The following is a 22,421-nucleotide window of genomic DNA, read 5'->3' as shown; positions in this document are numbered from 1 at the left end:
TTTTTACAAGTTATCCTGAGCTATTATGCAGTTCTTTAAAAGCAATTACAGTTTTTTTGGGTCAACTTCTGACATTATTTTCTTTCTGTAATACTGTTGCCAAATAGTAATGTGTTGTGCCATTTTTCAACGTCATCTTGATTTTCATTTTGTGATCACCAGAATGCACTCCTGGTTGCTGGGGTCATTGCTGTGGAGATTGCGGCATCTGACGTCATTGACCAATAGCGATGACCTTTCCTAAATCAGGTTTGTGGCTACTCAAATAAAAAACAACCTTTGTGCACACATTGGTTTTTGCAATTTACATTTCCTAGTTCTTGGCTTTTGCTTTGATCTTTTTCTTTACAATTCTTGCCTAACAAATTGTTTTAGAGAAGGATAGAACTGCCTTTCTAGTTTTGAATGTGTGCTCATCCCTTTAAATCCTGGTAGCCTTCATTGTTAGGATTAATAAAACCTTGTATTAATGTCCTAATGATAAAAGAAGTTCAGTCAGGAATTGAACAGATGGAAAATAACCAAAAACTCAATATAACACCACAGTTACTTATGCATTTTATAGATTTACCTCATGTTACACAAATTCTTTGTTAAAATCATGGTACGCGCTTTCCTAGGAAAACACAACCCATCGGCTAACCTCCTTATGTACAGTTTTAAGTCAGACTTGTTCAGAAAAAACACCAGAACAAAAAACAAGAATTTTGTTTTTCAAGATATTTCTTGTGAATACTTATACACATATTATAATATTCACAAAGCATTTGTATGCTAGTTAAATAAAATATTTTCTCATGCTTGTGCACCTACACTGCTGAAGCTGACCTGACATCCTCATTGTTGATATTGAGAATCCTACAGGACTACTGGAGGACAGCTAGTCATACAGGGCTTGGGGTCTCATGTATAAACCTTGCCCAGATTCCATGCAAAAATTTTGCTTACGCTAGAAAGGTAAAAACAGTGTACCCAGAAAACAAATTTGGATTTATAAAATTATACAACTCCTATGTTAAGTTCCCTTTTTAAATTTTAAATAAACCTAAAACTATCAGAACATCCACACACTTTTAGCTGCTCATCACCTCCCACCAGTAACCATGTATGGCTTAAAAAAAATGTCCACTTTGAATATTCATGACCTAATCAGAATACATACCTGGCCATGTTCCTGAGTGAAATATTTACTTTCAAACCATGAGAAAACACAAAAAAGCTTAGTGAATGTGAACTTGAGGTATTGCTGACATTTGGCAGAGCTTAAGGAGTGGCCGTGGGGCCTGCTCCTGCCAACAGATGCACTATGTTACTAAAATAAGTCTTAAATAAAGGGTATTATTTTCCTTAATTTTTAATATCACAAATAACATAAATATGTTAGTTGATTAATTAGGTGCATGGTGGCACAGTGGTAGCACTGCTACCTCATAGTAATGGTACAGCTTCACATCGTGGATGCTCCCTGCACGAAGTTCACTTGTTTGTTCTTGTGGGTTTGTTTTCGTTTCCTCCCACAGTCCAAAGATATGTTAGATTAATTGGCAATACTAAATCATCCCCTGATGTAAGTGTATGCTTGTACACCCTGTGATAGGCTGGCACCCTGTCCAAAGATTGTTCCAGCTTGTGTCAGTTGTTTGCTAGGATAGGCTCTAGCTGCCCCTTGCCCTATAAGTGGGTTTAGAGGATGAATGAACCAACAGATACTAAAATCTGTCCTGCCCAAAGCAACTTTAACTTGCACGTCACCAATCCTTAAACAGATAAAGAAATACTCTTCAATTATTGGTTAGTTCACTGCCTCAGACTTAGGTTGTTTCAGCTTAAATATGCTGTATTTAATATTCTTTTACACATCTGAAAGATGTTTTTGTCGACAAAACAGATTATCAGTAGTCAGTGGAAGTGATTGAAATGGTAGTGCATATGGCTGTGGCTTATGCCTTCCTGTAAAAACAGCTAGGTGGAGGTCTGAGCAAATCTGAATCTCACATCACACATACCCTTATTGCAAAATACTTAAAATATATTACATTTTGTCCCTTAGAAGATGCAAATAAAAAACAAAAAATGCTCCAACTTTTAAATCAGTTAACTAAATCGCACTTAAAAGTTACGTTATCTGTATATTTCTGATGCCTTAGAAAGTGCTTATTTTGCCACAATTAAAATGCGTAGACAAACTTAAAAACATAATGTATTAAATAAATATTATTAATGATGTTTGTGTCCTATTCCATGATGATGACAGACTTACAAGCTGATTTAAACATCAGTTCTGTGCTGAATTCGAGCGTACATACTTTTGACAATCATGCAAATATCAGACTATCCCTGTTCTGCTGATGGTTTTAACAACTTTGTTTAGAAAATGGATTAATGGAGGGATGGACATCAGAATGTGACTGACACATAATTGAAATGTGCAAAGTTTTTCTGTTCGCTTCATTGTCCTGCAGTTTGGAGTTGCTAAAATGTCAACACCAAAATAGTCTGTACAGGACTTATTAATGGTTGAAACTTTACATAACTTTAAGCCAATTTCCACACCAAGTTTGTGTTTTATAAATAAAGTCTTTTGTGCAAGAAAGAGCTTACACACGTTTCCAAGTGTAGGCCCTAGGTCCAGACAACAGGGCATGTGCAGCATCTCTGCAGAGAGAGTCTTGGAAACATGTGCAGTGTGAGTGGGAAGTTCTGTTGTGAACCGGAGATGGTTGGCAGCTTTCCTGACTGCTTTTTCCTGATTAACTAACACATACACCAAAACAAGTCAGTGTTCTGTAATATTGACTGGTTATTTGGGCCTTTTTACATCTGTAAAAAATAAGGACTTATCCCTCAGCATTTTAATAGTTGCACGCAATCTTTCCAGCATGGCTTCAATTTCTTTAGCTTCATGGAACCATGCATTCATCCAATGGTTATTAGTTATGTGTCCAAGATTCCTCCTTAGTAATGAAATACTTGTAAAATAACTCCCTGTTCAAATTCATTACTTTGAGGTTATCCTTAAAATATTGGATGCAATGCTGCTTCCATTTCAGAAGTCAAATTCTTGGCATCCAGCATGCACAGACCTTGCTCATGTTTATTTTCTTATTAAGAATGGATACAACTGATCCATAACTAATCCCTAGAGTCCCTGCTTTTTCAGGCACCATCACTTTTCAATTTTCCATTTCAATTCATTCTACTGTGGCAATATTTTCTTCTCTCGTCAGTGTCAGCCCTTGGTACATTTTTCAGCCATGGAATTTAGTAGCCTGTCTCTTGACTGTAACATACTGTATAAAGGGGACTGGTCCTGACACACATTGACTAAACAAAAATTAATCTCCAACAGCATATAGTTCAATAACATTATAAATATGATTTTTGAGTAAGTTCTGGGATAAGATACCTATTATGTGGGAGGAGATAGTCTGGTGTCTCAAATGGGATTGAGGATATTCTTCTACCTGGCTGGGAGGCCATAATAGAAGAAGCGAGGTACAACCCGGCTGGGAAGATCACCAATTCCTATCTCAGTTAGAAGGAACTAATAATGGATGGATGAGGGATGAAGCGATTTTATGAGCAGTTTGTCCCCCAATGCAAGAGGTGGCAATGCTCCTCTGATAGGGGCTCACTTTGGATATCTGTAGGGTTGCCTGCGATTTGTTGTACAGAAGGGTAACCCTGTCGGGGTCTCTGGGGGACCGCTGTGAAGACTGAATATTCCTATAATTGGGAACTTCTGTATGACCCGGAAGTGCTACCTTTAAGCAATGTCACAGCACCTGAAGTACTCCTGGTCCAGCATAAAAGAAGGCACCACAGCTACCTCATGGTCAAAATCGGTAGAAGGTAGATGAGGCTCACAGAAGTTGTAGTGGAAGGAGACAGAGGTGCTTGTTCTTTCAATGATATTGTGTTTGAATGCATTTTACTGTGTTAAGGTACGGTTATAAAATAAACATTATTTTATTTTACTCTTTAAGTTGCGTTTGGCTGAATTGTGTCTGGTAGTTGGGGCTCTGGGCTATCCTCTACAGTCCACAATATATAAACCACAAATGCTAGAAACATGGAATTCACATATTGTAGTCCAGGGGAGCTAATCCTCAGACACTTATAAAACCATCACTGTAGAATATCAACCTTTTTTTTTTGACTATTGTTGTATATTTGTAGCATTCTGAGGTATCAAATAACCAATATTCATTTAATTTCAACATTAAGTTAATCTATCCTTCAATTCCTGGATTTGTTTTGCTCATTATACGGTCACCAGAGCCTATTCCTGGGAAGCACCAACCAGTCTTGGTTGTCCATTATGGGGCACACTCCCACAAAACCACATGGTGGTGCTTAAGATTGACCAGTTAACCTTGCCACAATAATAACTGGGGAGAAAAATCAAAATAAAAGTAGAAAACTCATGGGGCCTGCAAGGGAACCCAGCCGATGAGTGTTCTCAGACATCCTTTCCAGCCATGAAACCACCACACACTGTGATAAAATAAATCATCAACAGTAAAGTAGAAATAATAAAAAACAACATTAAGCGTAATTATGGACCTTAAAAAAAATATTATAACCTTGAACTTGGATTGTAGATGTCTGTCCATTAACCTTTCTAGGTATCAATAATAGCTAGCCTATCATTAATTTACAAGATAATTTTAAATTGCGTGGCATGCTTTGCATTATTGTTAAATGGATCCCGCTTCCTGGGTTAGAATTATATGCCCGGTCATTGCCTCTGTGGACAGGATACATTTCACCATGTCTGCATTGGTTTTTATTCAGTTACTGCAGCATTCTTCCCACTCATGAAACCATGCATGGTTACACTAAATATTGATTCAAATTTGCCCGTGACGTGGTGGGTGCAAGGTTTGGTTCCTGTCTTGTACTCAGTGTTGTTGGGATAGGTTCTGGCTTGCTGTGTACCCTGAACCAGATTTGAAAGTGGTGAATAATAAGTAATTAAATGAAGCAATATATTGTATGAGGATGAACTATGTATGATTTACTAATAAATGTTACCAAAATGAGGAACCTCTGGGAAGTCATGCAACCACTGCAATAGAATTCACAAATTGCCAATAAACTAGAAAATTTGTAGTACAAATTTGCCTTTCTCATCATTTGCTTTATAGTGTCAATAAATACAGCTGAAAGCTAAAGGAAAATTACTTTAAACTAGTCTTTAAAAGGACTTTAAAAGGAGAAGTGGAATTTATATACCCTTAATGGTCTGGATAATGAAAATAGTAATAACCAAAATTGAAGTCATGACAGACAAGCAAACAGAGCCATTTAAAATGTACGTCCAGCAATAGCATTCATTTAAAGCTTATCTCCCTCGGTACAGACTACCAAATTAAACTGCAAGGTCCAAAGCCTTCATTCAGCAGTCCGTAAGCCTGCTCTTTATTTTATTCTGACTGTGAGCTGTAGAGACTACCTTACCCTGCCCTCTCCATCTTCATCACTGCAGTTTGGCTCCTTAGTGCACTTCTGTTCTACAGTATGGTGTTGTGAGGCTGCATTTCACAGGGTGTGTTTTTGATAGCATTAGCTCCCCAAACTCGACTTCTGTTTTTTTTTTTAAGATTTGCACATTATCTTCCAAATTACTGAATTGGTGAATGAGGCATATCTCAAGCTCATCCTGTCAACAGCCATCAGCAGAGGTGATTCTAGGGTCTCTGGGGGCTCTAGGCAAAAAACTCCACGAGGCCAACCAGCTCACCCTCCACAGAGTCCTGACATCGTAAAAGTTAGTATCATTACTTTCATCTAAAATATTAAGATGAACAGGGAGATTAACATCATTCTGGACCAAAATATTAACATCATTCTGGACCAAAATTTTTAATTACCTTTCAGACAGCCTTGGTCTCACAATCCCTTCTAACCCATTAACAGCTGTGTTTGGGGTTCTTCCAGAGGGGCTTAAAGTGGAGAAGGACAAACAAATTGTGATTGCATTCACTACACTCTTGGTACGCAGACTAATTCTGATAAACTGGAAGAACCCAAACTCTCCTCTTTTAAGTCAGTGGGAAACCAATGTGTTATATTATTTGAAATTGGAAAAAATCAAATACTCAGAGGATCCGTACAGACTTTTTTTAAAACATGGCAGGATCTAATCAGTAATATTTTAAAATAAGTTCATAAAGCACAGAGAATTTATTAATTTAGGTATGTTTACAAGCCTTAAATTTAACGCCGTTTGGCTTGCTCTCTCTCTCAGGGCGGGGATCGATCTGTTCTTAACTCAATTTTTCTTTTTGTAAAAACTTGATTGCTTTGTATGGATTGCAATAAAATTAATAAAAAAAAAATTTTAAAAAAGATGAACAGGGAGAATTTAATAAATACAAATCCTTTAATTTTTGTGATAGCAGATTATATAAAGAAAATAATAAAATAAAAGCAGTGTTTGTATGGAAAATTAACAGAGAAGCTATAATAAAAGAAAAATGTAAATTTAAAAAGTCTAAATAAATACCGTAAGTGAAAAAGAAAATAAATGTAAAGTGCACATAATATTAAAAATAAATACAAATGACACATTTTAAGAAAAAAAAATAAATAAATAAAGTGCACATAATGGAAATTTTAAAAAGGGCCCATAAAGGTATTACTGTAACTCTCAAAATTGCTGTTTGCGGGCCTAAAAGCTAAGGTGTACCTGCTGCAGGAGTCATAACACACATCGTAGAAATGTGCACTCGACAGGCAGAGAACAGACTGATCTTAAGTTTAACGTCGAGTTTGTCATTATCTCGTTGTTTTTCAGCTGTTTCTCTGCCTTAAGGGTTTAGCTGTTTTGCTGTGAGACACTCATGTTCAAGTTTTCACCACTTCAGGTCGTTGTTGTTTTCTCCTAATTGGATATTGGCTTTTAATCCAACTGTAATATTTGTTTTATTTAAGGATTTCTTTACTTTTTTGATCTAAATTACTAGCTATTCTTCTCTACTGTTGTAAAATAATCCAGCAGTTTTTTCAGAGTGTAAGAGGATCCTTATGATTCCGCAATTCAGTTTTAACCCCCTCTAATTAAGTGAGCCCATATTTAATTGAATCAACATTACAGATTCTCTACGGCTTACCACCATTCTTTTCTACTGTTGTTGTTTTTTTTCTGTTTTTTGCTTCCAGAAACATACATCCTCTTCATTATATAAGAAACGGGTGTTGTTGCATTTAGCATTACTACAAAAGTAAAGTTCATCACAGACACTCTCAGAAAAAATGGAGATTGGGACCCTAATTGTGAGATTTCTGTATGTGTTATTGCAGTGTGTTAATTCCAAGTTTCAAGGGCAATTTCCGCAGATTAGTCTTCAGAGAGTATCTATATAAATGGAACCCCCCAGGTAATTGCTTGCTTTGGCTGTCCTGTCCAGTAACTGAAACTGGTTGGCCAGATTAAGAAAAAGGATGCAATTTTTAACTAAAATACTGAATACATAAACAATAAAGAAGGTGTATAAATTTTGATAACCTTATACTTTCTGTCCACAGTAGAAAAAAACTTGTTACAAATTTTCATTTATTATAAATGGTAGTATCATAAATTAATTTGTGGCCTGGTGAGCTTCTTTGTGGCAGATGCACATTCTTGCTGTTTCTACCTTGATTTCCTTTTAGTTTCCTTTCAAATTTCATTCTATCAATTGGCAACACTATATTGGTCCATTATGAGTGTTGGTAGGTGTTTGTGGGAGCTTAACTCTCATAGACTAGAAAATCTTCCAGAGTGAGCTTTTGCCTTTCTCCACAGTTTACCAGCAGAACTGAACTGGACAAAGCAGACATGAAAATGGAAAGAAGTGTGGAGCATATACTGTACATTAACTAGCTGGCCAGGTTCATGATAAATCATGGCCTGGTAGTCTAGCCCTCAAATCTAATTACAGAAAATTCATGAAATTGAAATTAATTCATAAGCGTGTAACTGACACCATAAACCAATACAAGGAAACTTTAAATACACTGCAAAAATATGTATACAAAACACTACACGAAAAAAAAAAACTTTTAAGAGTTGTTTTGCTTTTATTTAGCAAAAATATCTGCCAATGGGGTAAGCAAAATTTACTTGACAAGATTTCTTAAAGTAACCTATAAAATACAATACAATACAGTTTATTTTTGTATAGCCCAAAATCACGCAGGAAGTGCCGCAATGGGCTTTAACAGGCCCTGCTTCTTGACAGCCCCCCAGCCTTGACTCTCTGAGAAGACAAGGAAAACTCCCAAAAAAACCTTGTAGGGAAAAATGGAAGAAACCTTGGGAAAGGCAGTTCAAAGAGAGACCCCTTTCCAGGTAGGCTGGGCGTGCAGTGGGTGTCAAAAGAAGGGGGTCAATACAATACAATACAATACACAGAATAGAACAAATCCTTAATATAGCATAATAATAAAACTTTTTGATGTATGGAGCAGAATTTAACAGTAGATGATATTATATAATAAGATTTGGATATTTTTAGAGTCCTGGAGACCTCATCCATCAAGCTGCCTCCCCATTTGGCCATTCCACGGCTGAAACGTTGCTCGCCAGCCAATCCGATGAAAGGACCCCTTTTTCCCATGATTCCTGTGATCCTCCATCAGGGATGACTTTACCACAGGCAGGCAAACAACTTGGCAGGTGGGCCGTGGCATCAATTGCCACATTTGAGTACCGAGAACAGAAACAGAATAGGTGAGGGTTAGTATTCATATATAATTATCATGTTACTTATGTTATAGTGCTAATGACTAACAACAGAGATGCAGTCTGTACAGTTAATCAGCAGCTCTAGTCAGAATATGCTAAACTGAAGTAGTGAGTCTTCAGCCGAGATTTAAAGGCTGGGACCGAAGGGGCATCTCTTATAGAAGCAGGAAGACCATTCCACAGTTTAGGGCCCTGTAACTAAAAGTTCGACCTCCCACTGTTATTTTATTAATCCTTGGAATCATAAGCAGACCAGCATCTTGAGATCTTAATGTGCGCTCAGGTTTGTAAGTCATGATAAGTTTAGACAAGTAAGCCGGACCTTGGCCATTTAATGCTTTATATGTTAAAAGGAGGGTTTTGAAATCTGCCCTAAATTTAACCGGAAGCCAGTGTAAGGCTTTAAGAACTGGAGTTATGTGTTCATATTTTCTTGTTCTTGTAATAATTCTTGTAGCCGAATTTTGGATTAACTGGAGGCTGTATAAAGAACAGTTTGAACAGCCAGTGAACACCGCATTGCAGTAGTCAATCCTACTAGAAATAAATGCATGAATTAATTTCTCAGAATCCTGTTTATTTAGAAAGCGCCTTAATTTCCTAACATTTTAAGATGGAAGAAACATGTTTTGGACAACTTTGTAATATGTGCTTTAAATGACATGCTAGAATCAAAGATAACTCCTAGATTGCGGGCTGATTCAGTAAAATTAATTGGGATTCCAACTGAGGTAAATGATGACAAAATATTGCTGTGATCAGCAATGTATTTAAAGACAAGCAGTTCTCATTCATCCACTCCTTTAATTCACTAACACAACTAATTAAAGACATCGGAGAAACTTCATTTGATTTAAATGAAAGGTATAACTGGGTGTCATCTGCATACGAGTGAAAATTAACATTATGTTTCCTAATGAGAGATCCCAGTGGAAGCATGTAAAGTGAAAACAGTAAAGGTCCCAGTACTAAGCCCTGCGGGGCACCATATTGAACTTATGTGTATAACGATGGAGTACTGTCAGCACATTTCTGTACATATTGGAATCGATTTGATAAATAAGAACTGAACCAAGCGAGCACGGGGCCTGTAAGCCCAACATCGTTTTCTAGCCTGTGCAGTAAAATAGAATGGTCAGTGGTGTCAAATGCTGCACTTAAGTCTAACAACATAATTACAGTGGAGTTTCCTTCGTCAAAGGATATCAGAATGTCATTTACAACCCGTGTTAGTGCAGTTTCTGTACTATGACCAGTGCGAAAACCAGACTGGAATTTCTCAAATAAATTGTAATGCATAAGGTGTGACTGAAGCTGACTGGCGAATTTGAAATAGGCCTATAATTATTTAGTATGTGTGGGTCTAGGTCTGACTTTTTAAGTAAAGGTTTAATGACTGACACTTTTAGTGCATCAGGTACGGTGCCATGCAGTAATGAACTATTGATAATGGTTAAAATAGGCACTGCAAGAACATCCATGGCACTTTTTACTAGTTTTGTTGGCACTGGATCTAGGGAACAAGTAGTGGGCTTCATTTTAGTAATTAAAGTTAAGACTTCCTGCTCAGTTACAGGATTAAAATTACTAAAGTGCAGAATGCAATGTGCAGCAGGGTATGCTAAGCTAGTATTTGGTTTGTACTGTGATGCTGAGATCTGGGATCTTATATTTTTAACTTTCTCATTGAAGAAGTTCATAAAGTCTGTACTGCTAATATCTGTTGGTATTTTGCACTGTTGATCTGAATTCTAATTTGTTAATGTAGCCACTGTTCTAAACAGTACCCAATGATTTTTACTATTGCTATCTATTAATGTAGAATAGTATTCTGAGCGAGCTTTAAAGAGGGCTTTTTTATATTTATTAACACTCTCTGTCCATGCAATTTGAAAGACATGTAGCTTTGTTGTTCTCCGTCTGCGCTCCAGTTTTCGACACTCTAATTTAAGAGCTCGAGTATTTTCATTAAACCAGGGAGAGTTTCTATGTGCTTTGATCACTTTTGTTTTAAGGGGAGCCACTGTGTCCAGAGCAAAATCATAAATACAATTTTTTTTTAAAAAAGTCAATAATTCTAATAATAAGGAAAACAAGATTTAAGGTCATAATATAAATACTTTTCACCTGCTTAGCTTTCATTTTTTGCAGTGTAAAAAAGATAGGAAAAAGGAAAGTACTGATCCCATTCGAGTCCATTGATTATCAATTGGCAACTAATGTGACTGCCAGGGTCTCAAACTCGGGTCCTAAAATACTTTTTTACAGCTCTTAATGGAATCTATTATTTATTTACACAATTTATTCTCTGCTTTCAAGTTGCTACTGTACTAATAACAGATCACCAGAATGTTTAATGTACTTAAATTAAATTAGTACTCCCTCTATCATGTTTGTGTGTTTTATACTTGTAATTCATTTAGACCACTTTGCAGGTAATCCTTTTTTATTTGGGCATTTACTACAACTTGTTCAGTAATTGGAACTCACTCGAACAAATACACTTTGGGGTTTAATTCATTTTTTATGTCACAATTTTCCACCTAAATAAGTTTGTTAAATTACAATTAAAATATGTTGTGCTTACATTGCTGTCTTAAATTGTCCTGCATCATATCTGGTACAGGGTTTATATTTTAAATGTGTCTGGTTGATAGGTAAAATGCTGAAAGTGAAGTTGCCATACTGAAAACTAAAAAGTTAACAATATTTAAGAGCGTAGGCTTTCATCCTGTGCCTATCTTGTTCTTGTGTAACTGTTTGTCTCTACTATTTTGTTATAAATCTGTTTCAGATGCTGTCTAATCAGGCTAAACAATCTAGTATCTTTGTTCTCCCATGTACTACAACTCCGTTGATCAGAGCTTCTCCATGTAATCTGTGTTTATCCACCCATCCGTTTTCTCTGAGAGACTGCTTTGGAACTACGGACTGGAATATCCTGCATAAAAAAGGGCTTTTTTTTTTTTTTTGAAGTTTTATAAATTTTATTGCAATCATTCCATACATATCAATCAATTTTTACAAAAAGTAAAATTAAGTTCAGAACAAGTCGACCCCCACCCCTGAGAGAGAGAGCAAGGCAAACAGCGTAAAATTTAAGGCTTGTAAACATACCTGAATTAATAAGTTTGATAAGCCAATAGAGATGAATGCAGAAGACAAAGAAATACAGAAATAATTGCTTCCTCTGTGCTTTAAGAGCTTATTTTAAAATATTACTGATTAGATCCTGCCATGTTTTGAAAAAAGTCTGTACAGATCCTCTAACTGAGTATTTGATTTTTTCCAATTTCAAATAATATAACACATCAGTTTCCCACTGACTTGAAAGAGGAGAGTTTGGGTTCTTCCAGTTTATCAGAATGAGTCTGCGTGCCAAAGTGTAGTGAATGCAATCACAGTTTGTTTGTCTTTCTCCACTTTAAACCCATCTGGAAGAACCACAAACACAGCTGTTAATGGGTTAGGAGGGATTGTGAGTCCAAGGCTATCTGAAATGTAAACATTTTGTCCAGAATAATGTTAATTTGGTGCAGGCCCAGAACATGTGACCCAGTGAGGCTGGGACTTGGTTGCAACGTTCGCAGGTTGGATCATGCCCTGGAAACATTTTGGAGAGTTTTAGTCGAGACAGATGTGCTTGATATATAATTTTGAGTTGTATAATTGTATGCTTTGCATATGGAGCTCATGTGAATTTTCTGCATTGCTACTTTCCACTCCTTTTCTGATATATTAATTGAGAGATCTTTTTCCCAGTGTCCTCTTGGATCTTTGAAAGGGCGGGATTGTAAAATGATTTTATATATTGTAGAGATGGTGTCTAAGTCCTTGAGATTGAGCAATATTTTTCCAGCATGGATGGGGGTGCAAGATGAGGAAAATCTGGAAGGTTCTGTTTAACAAAGTTCCTGATTTGAAGATAGTGAAAGAAATGTGTAGCTTGTTAAATTTGGAATGTAATTGTTCATAGGATGCAAAGACGTTGTCTATATAAAGATCTCTAAGCAAGTTAATTCCAATTTTTTCCAGATATTAAAACTGCATATGTTTGTGAAGGTTGAAAGAGGTGGTTCTCTTGCAGAGGTGCCACAGATAAAAGCTTCTCCGTCTTAAAATGCTTTCTACATTGGTTCCAGATTCTAAGTGAGTGGAGCACAATTGGGTTATTAGTATATTGCCGATAACTTGTTTATTGGGCACAGAGCAGGAATACAAAGTACTGCAGGATTTTACTTCTATTGCGTCCAAGCCTGTGTATGTTCTTCTATTTGTGTCCAGGTTCTTATCGCTGTATATTTGCTGCCCAGTAATAAAACTGGAAGTTAGGTAGAGCCATGCCCCTTCTGCCTTTTGTCTTTGTAGGGTCGCTCTTTGATGCGTGGATGTTTTGAATTCCAAATAAATGAGGTTATTGTTGAATCTAATTGCTTAAAAATGATTTATTAATGTATATTGGATGTTTTGAAATAAAAAGGAGCTTAGGAAGAATATTCATCTTAACAGTGTTAATTCTTCCAGCTAGTGTGAGATGAAGGGTTGACCATCTATGCAAGTCTTGTTTAATTTTTTCCATGCAGACGAAAATTTTGTTGATAAAGAGCTTTATGTTTACTTGTGATGTTTACCCTAGGTATTTAAACTGTTCTGCAATGATAAAAGGTAGGGTGTCTAATCTAATATTATATGCTTGAGAATTCACTGGAAAGAGTACACTTTTATTCAGATTAATTCTGAGACCAGAGATCTTTTGAAATTCTGTGAGTGCTGTTAAGACTGCAGGCACAGAATTTTCTGGGTCTGATATATACAGTACCATATCATCTGCATATAATGAGATTTTCTGTTCCAGTCCTTCTCTGCTAATCCCCTTTATCTGATCAGTATTTCGACAATGTATTGCCAGTGGTTCAATGGCAATTGCAAACAGTAGCGTGACAAGGGCATCCTTGTCTAGTGCCACGTTCTAGTTTAAAGTAGTCTGAGCAAATGTTGTTGATGCAAACTGAAGCTTCTGGGTTGTATACAGTAATTTAATCCATGCACAAATGTTGGGCCAAACCCAAACTTCTCCAATGTAGTAAAAGGTATTTCCATTCAATCATGTCAAATGCTTTTTCTGCATCCAATGATAATAATATTTCTGGGGTGTTTGATTTAGTTGGTGAGTATATTACATTAAACAGGTGTGAAGATTTGAAGATAAGTGTCGGCCCCTAATAAATCCAGTTTGGTCTTGTGATATTACGAGGGAGCACTTTCTCCATCCTTCTAGCTATGATTTTAGAGAGTATTTTAACGTCATTATTCAGAAGTGAAATTGGTCTGTATGATGCACATTGTAATAAGTCCTTATTTTGTTTTGGAAAACAGTGATTAGTGCTTGGAAAAGGTTTGAGGAAGAGTTTGGTTATCTCTGGCTTCTGTAAATGTTGCTAATAGGAGGGAAGCTAGCTGAGCTGAGAATTTCTTGTAAAATTCTGCAGGGTAGCCATCAGGGCCTGCTGCTTTCCCCTTGGAGTGACTTTATAGCATCTAGTAATTCTGATAATGCCAGAGGTTTATCAAGTTCCTCCACTAAAAGTGTCTATTTGTGGTATCTGTAATGTATCCAGAAATGCATTAGATTGTGTATTGTCTTCTTTAAACTCAGTAGTATATAGGGATTTATAGTAGTCTCTGAAAGTGTGCATTATATTTTTGTGTTCGATGATTTTATCTCCGTTCGTGTTGGTGATTACTGAGATTGCGTTGCGCACTTCTTGCTTGTGAATTTGTTGAGCTAAAAGCTTATTAGCTTTCTCTCCATGTTCATAGTAATGATGTCTGGATTTATAAATTAGTTGTTCAGTTTCTTTAGTTGTCAAGAGGTTTAATTCTGAATGTAGAGCCTGCCTTCTCCTATGTAGAGTCTCGCTTGGAAGTCTGGCATGTTCTTCATCTATTTTAGTAATTTCGCTTTTTATCTCTGCTACTTTCTTGGTTTCTATTTATTTCTGTGGGAAAGATATGAGATAATCTGTCCTCTTAAGAAGGCCTTAAGAGTTTCCCAGAGTATTCCTGCAGAGATCTCTGAGGATGTATTTGTCTCTAGGAAGAATTTGATTTGTTTGGATATAAATTCTGTACAATTCTCGTCAGCTAATAGAAGCGGGTTGAGGCGCCATCTGCGGGGTGAGTGTATGGGGCTTAGTAATTTCGCTCCAAGATCAGAGGTGCATGGTCAGAAATAACAATAGCATCGTATTTGCAAGATTTAATCATAGGCAAGAAGTTATTATCTATAAAGAAGTAATCAATCCTTGAGTAGCAATGATGTACTGGTGAGTAGAAAGAATATGTTCTTGAATTTGGGTTTAAAACCTCCAGGGTCTGATAAGTTGTGATCAGTTATAAACTTTGTAATTATCTTTGCAGTGTTAGATGCTGTTCCCCCTGTGGTAGAAGTCCTATCTAAAAGTGGATTTAAAAACAATTAAAGTCCCCAGCCATTATAATTTTATGAGTGTTCAGATTGGGAATGGATGCAAATAAATTTTGTATAAATTCCTTATCATCAACATTAGGTGCATAAACATTTATCAAAATCATTTTACAGTTAGATAAGTCTCCCATGACCATCACATATCTCCCTTCAGGATCCAATACTACATCTGATGCTACAAATGGTACTGTTCTATGTATGAGAATTCCCACACCTCTAGTTTTCTTTGTAAAACTAGAATGGAACATTTGGCCAGTCCAGTCTTTTGCAGCGGAACTGATCCTTGCTTAGTAAGTGGGTCTCCTGTAAAAATACTATTTTAGCATTTAGACCTGTTAGGTGAGAGAGTACTTTCTTTCTCTTTAATTCGTGATTCAGGCCTTTAACATTCCAGCTCACAAGTTAACTGTCCCATCATGGAGACACTGATTCTGAGTTTTTGATGTCATTTTATAGTCTTAACTGGAAGTGAGACAGCTTGCCTTAATTTCCTATTTCCCCAAGAGTTGTTGCCATGCAGCTTATTATTACGTTGGTAGTTATAATTATAAAGATTAAAGGATAGATTAGGTATAGATCAGCCTGCTCTCTTCTCTAACCCCCCCCTTTTGCCTCCCAAGTGAGGCTAAACCCACTTCACACAGTCCCAGTCCTCTGACATACCCAGAGACAGAGCACGTCCAAAGCAAAACAAGCCCCATGCAGCGCTTTAGGGTTAAAAATAGAGATATCTATTACCAATATAGTCTAAATAAATGAAAAAAATCATTAAAAACTTGCACTTAAAATATATATAATCTTCAGCAATCTTAGTGCATTAAGATAATACACCCGGATAATAAACCTGGGGAATGGTGTTAGAAAGTGGTCCAGAATTAATGCAATAATAGCAATAACAATAAACCAAGGGTATGATGTTGAACAGTCTCGTTTAGGGTAGAGAAAATAATTAGATAAAAAAAAGAAAAAAAAAGTAATTAAGCACAATAAAACATAAACAGATTGCAGATTGCAGATTACAGTAATAATGAGTGATAATGAGAATATAAAATGATAAAAACCTGTATTTTAAACAAAAAGATCAGACAGTAGATTATTAATCCTTGCCATATCATTAACGGCTATGACTCACTATTATGTATCAGAATAGTCTCGGGATCAGCTTTCTTAATTCCTTTTCTGCTTCTTCCTTGCTAGCGAAGACATAGAATTGACCCTGTAATTCCACTTTCAGTTTGACAGGATACAAGAGGCTGTATTTGATATTGGCTTGCCGTAACCGCTGTTTAATGTTGTAGAAGGCTGCGCGTTTAGTAGCTGTTTCTGGAGAGAAATCAGGGAAGATACGAATGTGGTTATTTTCATATATAATCTCTTGCTTGTGTCTCAGGAGTAGCATCACCTCTAGTTTAAATGATAATCTTTCAAAGCAAATAATAAAAGATCTAGGTCTAACGGTATGTGATCCGCATAAGCAATAAGCCGCTGCTATCTCAGAATCTCCTTTAAAGTCCTCTCCAATTATTTCAGAAAAAAGTTCAGCTGTGAATTTCATAAGGTTTGGACTTGATTCTCAGGCAGACCTTCAATTCTGACATTATTCCTTCTGCTTCTATCTTCCAAAGCAGCCAGTCTGTCCCCGAGTTGTTTGCATTCGGAGCTGACAGTTGCTGCTTTTTCTTCAGCACTAGCAGCTAAATTTTCGGCTGTTTTAATCCGAGTCGTGAATGTCTCCTTGACATCCTCCAGTTGATCAGCAAGCGTGTTCAGTTTTACCGAGGTTTCCTGAATGTGCTCTTCAATTTTACCCAGCATATCTTTAAAGACTTTATTATCCTTCTGCCGCATCTATCGCAGCTCCTGTTGCAGCTTCTCATTTGCCTTCTCGCTTTTCTTTATGTCCTGTTGCAGCTCCTGTTGCAGCTTCTCATTTGCTTTTTCCCTTGCCTTCTCATTTGCCTTCTCGCTTTTCTTTATCTCTTGCATGAGATCAGCGAACATCACCTTCAGTTCAGACAGATCAATTTTGCTTTTTTGCACCATAGGTGAAGCGGCAGGCTCTATTGTAGCCAGTGTCCCCGATCTTCCCGGCTCGCGTGGAGTAATGGAAACCGTGGACTGCAAGGCCTTTTTCAGTTTCAGGTGATCTTCTCCAATCAGCCAGCTATCGAGACCTGCTTCACTCACGCTTGTACATTCGCTCCACATTTCGCTCTCAGCCAGCGACAATGTAGTGGACCGTGGTCCCGAGGAGTCTAGGCTTTTGCCCATCTGATCCAGGTCAGTCTCTGAAAGGCCGTATCTTGAACTAGGGCTTGCTGATCTTAGCTTGGGTGCAGCTTTAGTTTTGGACCCCCTTTCTTTTTGGCCATGTTTACATATGCTTACATATACTGTAGCAGTGCCCTTCGGGTTGGATAAATACAGGATATCTCAGGATAATAAGCAGATAATATGAAAAATAACACCGCTGCTAGTGGAACTCCACTTCAGACGTCCATCTCTCGCAACAGACGAGACCAAAAACCCAAAAAAGGGCTTTTAAAGGCAGTGATCAGCATGAGCTCAAGTGCATGCAGTAGGATCTCTGAGTCCAGCTCAGGGCGGCAAAGGAGCAGTTATGATTGTGTGGAGAGCGCAAACCAAATTAACTTCTTTAACAGGTTTGACCACCCTAACCCACTTTCACCTTGTAGTACTGCATCCTACACCCATCCTTCTGCTAATACCAGAATAGGTGTGACATCCCCACCCACAATTACAGCAGCCCAGGTGAGCAGAGAGCTGAGGAGACTTTGTGCCAGTAAAGCAGCTGGTCCAGATGGAGTACTGCCACGACTGCTGAAAGCCTGTGCATTGGAGCTGGGGAGTCCTCCACAGTGCATCTTCAACCTGAGCCTGGAACAGGGTCCCGAGGCTTTGGAAAACATCTTGCATCACCCCAGTCCCAAAGGTATCACGTCCTAGTGAGCTGAATGACTTTCGGCCTGTCGCTCTGACATCATATGTGATGGAGACCATGGAGGTACTTCTCTAGTGCCTTCAACACCATCCAACCTCTGCTCCTTAGGAACAAGCCGACAGAGATGGGAGTAGATTCATACCTGGTGGCATGGATCGTGGACTATCTTACAGACAGACCTCAGTATGTGCGTCTCGAGAACTGCGGGTCTGACATTGTGGTCAGCAACACAGGAGCGCTGCAGGGGACTGTACTTTTTCTGGTCCTGTTGAGCCTTTATACATCGGACTTTCAATACAATTCGGAGTCCTGCCACGTGCAAAAGTTTGCTGATGACACAGCTATCATGGGCTGCATCAGGAGTAGGCAGGAGGAAGAGTATCGGAACCTAATCAAGGACTTTGTTAAATGGTGCGACTCAAACCACTTACACCTGAACACCAGCAAAACCAAGGAGCTGATGGTGGATTTTAAGAGACCCAGGCCTCTCCTGGACCCCATGATTATAAGAGGCAACTAGGTGCAGAGGGAGCAGACCTATAAATACCTGGGAGTGCAGCTGGATGATAAATTGGACTGGACTTCCAATACTGGTGCTCTGTGCAAGAGAGGACGGAGCCGACTATTCTTCCTTAGAAGGCTGGCATCCTTCAACATATGCAATAAGATGCTGCAGATGTTCTATCAGACGGTTGAGGTGAGTGCCATCTTCTACGCGGTGGTGTGCTGTGAAGGCAGCATAAAGAAGAGGGATGCCTTATGCCTGGACAAACTGGTGAGGAAGGCAGGCTGTATTGTAGGTACGGAGCTGGACAATTTGACATCCGTGGCAGAGCATCGGGCACTGAGCAGCCTCCTGTCAATAATGGAGAATCCACTGCATCCACTAAACAGTACCATCTCCAGACAGAAGAGCAGTTTCAGCGACAGATTGCTGTCACTGTCCTGCTCCACTCACAGACTGAGGAGATCGTTCCTCCCCCACACTATACGACTCTTCAATTCCACCCGGAGGGATAAATGTTAACATTATACAAAGTTATCGTCTGTTTTTACCTACATTTTTATCACTCTTTAATTTAATATTGTTCTTTATCACTATGCTGCTGCTGGAGTATGTGAATTTCCCCTGGGGATAAATTATCTATCTATCTACAGTATCTATCTATCAATCTATCTATCTATCTTCTCCTTACAAGATAGCATTAGGCACAAGATGGAAACCACCACTAACCCAGACACCAGTTTATTATAGATGACCTTTATTTGGTTGTTTGTAATTAAACTTAACTTCATCTACTGCTCACAAAAATCTCCTAATAAAATACAATACCTCAGAGTTGCAAAACGTATTTTCGAAATAATAAATTAAGAGTAAATGTCAAAAGTGAGTATGCTGTGGTATGTTCTCTAATTTTTGAAATTCTTATATTACTTCAGATCCATTGTTTCAACACAGTGTGTTTGTCAGGCTTCAAAGTGCAGCCACTGTACTGTAGCAAACTGTTTTCTACCACTGGGAATAGAGGCCAAAATTGTACAAAAGCAGGAATATCAAACAGATGACAGACTTCCCAGCAATAGGCTGAGACTGCTATCTAATCAGTCTGGCTGTGAAAGGTCTTATGCCTGGAAGTGTATAATTTGGAGTGTAGTTTGATAGCCTAAACAAATTCATTAGAAAAACACAGTCACTTTAAAATTTAGTCATTTACACATACTGGACCGATTTAGAACTGCCAGTATCTTCATATCTTAATGTGGGAGAAACCAGAGTGAAAACATTGTGGTCAAAGAAGTTTCACAAATGAGTGGAGACTAGTCAAACCATTACGCATGTTAAGTAAGCTAAAAGCTAAGTAGCTTCATTATCTTATCCAGATATTTTTTTTAAATACGTCAGTGCCATCTAAATGTCTGAGAATTTTTTTCAAAGTTCCCAGAACCCTTTGCTAGACAATTTACTTCTTTGTTTTTGCCTTTAAGGATCTTCACATGACTGTCCACCAGTATCCTTGTGAACATAATTCAAGCCTTAATTGCAACAATTCAGTTGAATCCATTTTATTGATGCCTTTCAGAATTTTGAAGACTTCGAATTGGTCATCATGTAGCCTTCTTTGCTCTGAAATAAAGCAATTCAGCTTCCTTAGTGTGTCAGAGTAAGGTGTGTCCAATAGTCTAGGGCATCATAGCTCTGTTAGCATTTTAAAGAAACATATTCACAAAAGTGTTCTTGTAGGTCTCCTTGATTGAAAAGGGGTCTTTCAAAAATATGCAATCCATGGTGGATGGAGGAAGAACTAACAATAGCTTGGGAAAAAGGCGCTAGGAACGACAGTTTTATTACAGAGTCGACACTTACTACATCGTTAGAGTGAGTACCTAAGTAAACTAACTCCTAATGAGCACACATCACTACATTGCAGAGAAAAAAAAAACAGCTCAAAAAACAGTGGAAAAACATAAGGCTGCAAAAAGTGGATTTAGATGTAATACTGATGGAATCTGCTTTTTTGAGGGACGGAAACTGCCAGTGACACCAAGATACAAAACTTTTGTAATATGATAATATGTTTATTTTTCTTTTAATATCTGAAACACTAAAATTCAATATTGAAATATATTTCAATTTATTATTTGACTGAAAATAAAGTTGAAATCATCTTTGTATAAGTACGAATGAATATATTAAACTGTTAATGTGCTATTTTCATGATAAACTAAAAATAGTGATAAATTAATCTGGGAAAAAAAAGTGATACCTTGAATTCTTTTACTTTTTTATTTTAAACATCTTAGCCTTCATATCAATCAGGACAGGACCAAACAAAGCATTTACCCAATAAGAATGCAAGCAAATAAATCATCCCCAGGAGCTCTGGGGCCTCATGTATGACTGCATGCGTAGAAGTCGCACTATAACATTGCGTAAGCACAAAAGCCGAAATGTGCTTACGCACAGAAAAATCCAGATGCAGAAATCTGTGCGTACTCCAACTTCCACATTCTTCCGCTACATAAATTCCGATCAGTGTGAAAAGTAACGCTCGTGCATGCGCTTTATGTAATGCCCCAACTCCTCCCAGAATTACGCCTCTTTGAATATGCAAATGAATATAAATCACCCTTAAGCTCAGCTTTCTGTGAAAAGACAATGGGAAAAGCATGGGGGAAAATATAAGAATTTCAGCGAATACCAAGTGGAGGCAAAGGAAAAACATACTATTTGTTCAAATAAACCATGGTATAATCAACAAAAGGAAGTTGATCGAGTGACATAGCGTGTTGGAGAAACTTGAAAGCTCACGTTCACAAAATCGCACAGTGCCGGAAATAAAAAAGAAGTCACATATCAAAGTCGCAGTGAAAAGGCGAGTTGTAGCCCACTGTCTGAGTGTCATATGAAAGCTTATCAGAGTACAGAGAAAAAAGGCACACAGTGGGGAAAAAGCACGAAATGTCAACTTCAATCTCGACATTTCCACTTTAATCACGTAGTTTATTTTGTCATTAAAGTAGAACATCATAAACTTCATCTTAAAATCGTTTAATTAACCAGTTTCTCAAATCACATCGTAATTAAAGTAGCACGTTAAATACATTGTTTTGTATTTGATCTTCTATGTGCTCTATGTGTGTGAATCACTACTTGCTTCTTAAACCGGCTCTCTTCCTCCAACTGGACACAGAATCCATTACATTTGTGATATTACAGCTCTCTGAATAACTAAAATACTGGGATGTATACATGATATCATTTTTATGATGATGGGAGTTAAAGCACGTTATTTATTAAACATGAGTTTCACGGCGCAATGATTGTGTGCGACCTTTGATGAAATAATTTATTGCAGCAGTACTCAGGGGCGGCTCTAGGCTTGTGGTGGCACTGGGCAGAGGAAGAATCGGTGGCTCCTTCGCCCGCCAATGTCAATATGTTATCTTATGCACGGTGGATGGCCACGTCCGTTGCAGACACTGCATAGCTGCCTCGTGCTCATGACACAAGCATTTAACTTTTGCAGAAATTTGTCGATGCGTTTTTAGCTGTGTTGTTATTTTCTCTTTCTGTTTTATATTCAATATATATTGGCGTAGCCGCCACTACAGTCCTTGCTTTTCTTTCCCCAAATACCCAATCACCACACAATCAGCTCTGTAATAGAAGTTAAGCCATCTGTAAGCTTAGAGTGTCGATTCTTCAAAACGTTTAAGGAACATTGAAATAACTTCAT

This window comes from Polypterus senegalus, chromosome 11, assembly GCF_016835505.1.
Source record: "Polypterus senegalus isolate Bchr_013 chromosome 11, ASM1683550v1, whole genome shotgun sequence".
NCBI lineage: Eukaryota > Metazoa > Chordata > Cladistia > Polypteriformes > Polypteridae > Polypterus > Polypterus senegalus.
Note: the sequence above shows the minus strand (reverse complement) of the source record.